Below are 1,627 nucleotides of genomic sequence, written 5' to 3' on the forward strand. Positions count from 1 at the left end.
ACTGCTGTAGAGAAAACCGCCCCAAACACTGGCGGTCTAAACAACGACAGTCATTTTGTGATCTGTCACAGTTTCTGTGAGTCACAAATTCAGGAAAGGTTCAGCTGAGTGGTTTTGTCAGGGTCTTTTGTGTGGCTGTTGTGAGATGGCAGTTGGAGCTGGGACATCAGGGATCTGGAGCAGCTGGGAGCTGGCTTTCTTCTCTCTTCGAATGTCTGGACAAGTCTCCCCAGGAGGTCTTCCTGTGTGCGGGTGTTTGGGCTTCCTCACACCATGGCCGCCACGTGGGCCCTTTCACGGCGAGGTGGCTCAGGGCCCTGCTCAAGTGCTCCCGTGAACAGGGCGGAAGCTCCTTCACCTTTTATGACTCAGCCTTGAAAGCTACACAGTATCACTTCTGACACATTCGATTGGTTACAAGTGAGTTACAAGCTCGTGTAGATTCAAAGAGAGGCACAGAGCCCTACCTTGCAGGGGAAGGACTGCCAAAGTCATGAACTATAGAAGATCATGTGGGAGGGGGGAGGGGGGAGGGCATAGCTCAGTGGTTGAGTGTGTGTTTTGCATGCATGAGGTCCTGGGTTCAATCCCCAGTGCCTCCATTAAAAACATAAATAAATAAACCTAATCCCCACCTCCCAAAACAAACAGAGGTAAAAAAGATCACATGGGATAGAAGATGTCCTTGCAGTCACCTTGGAACAAATATATAAATTATATAATATAAATAGTGTATTATATATATAATATATATTTGATTCAGGGTGTGAGACTATATGTATATCATACCACAACTTCAATCAAAACATTGTTTTAGAAACAGAAAATTTCTCTGCTGGTCAGTCTGTTAGTGATGGGGAAGTCTCCTTTCCTTGAACTGTTTTCAAGGACTTGGAGATTTTCATTTTGAAAATGAGGAGCTGGGAAGTCTTTATTCTTCTGAAAAGATGTCAAATGATTTCTGAGGCCAAAGCCGTAAATGGTGTTTCTTCAGATATCACTAAAACAAACAAAAAAATCGTTTGCTTGGTTATACACGGATGAGTGCCTAAGACATACTTCTTCCCGTTTTGTTGATGAGGAAACTGAGATTCAGAGAAGAGACCGAAGGTCCAGCCCAATAACAGAAAACTGGGATTAAGTGGGATTAAGAATTTCTGTGTGAATGCACTTACCACCACTGAACTGTACAATTAAAAACGGTTAAAAGAGGAAATTTAATGTTACATGTGTTTTTTTTTAATCACAGTGGAAACAAAAAGATTTTCTGGTTTGACACGAGGGCCTCCATCAGGTGATTGCCATGGTGGTGGGGAGCCATTCACAGTTTCTAGGAGACATTCTGCCACGTCTGGGAGCTGGTGACATTCCAACAAAACTCAGACAAAACCGAGAGCAATTTGCTTCCTTGCTCAGAGCTCTGCAGTGGCTCCCAGCACACACAGGATGGAGTTTAAGTCTCTTTGCAGGATATTCAGGGCCGTCTGTGATCTGATGTGCTCCCGCAAAGCCTGCCTGCGAAGGGAGAGACCCAGCAGGAGGACCCGGTACCCTGCTGACCTCCCACACCTTCAATATCACCGGGAGGGTGAAATGATGGGGTTTCTTGTATGTATCTTTCCTCAAA

At 45.0% G+C, this 1,627-nt stretch overlaps 1 non-coding gene across 1 annotated transcript; it reads left to right on the top strand.

The window, feature by feature from the left end:
- The first annotated feature begins 529 nt into the window (after window positions 1-529).
- On the top strand, window positions 530-602 carry TRNAA-UGC (transfer RNA alanine (anticodon UGC)). Its single transcript has one exon. It is a non-coding gene; the product is annotated as a tRNA-Ala (tRNA).
- Window positions 603-1,627: the final 1,025 nt, after the last annotated feature.

This window comes from Camelus bactrianus, chromosome 1 (assembly GCF_048773025.1).
Source record: "Camelus bactrianus isolate YW-2024 breed Bactrian camel chromosome 1, ASM4877302v1, whole genome shotgun sequence".
In the NCBI taxonomy this organism is placed as follows: Eukaryota; Metazoa; Chordata; class Mammalia; order Artiodactyla; family Camelidae; genus Camelus; species Camelus bactrianus.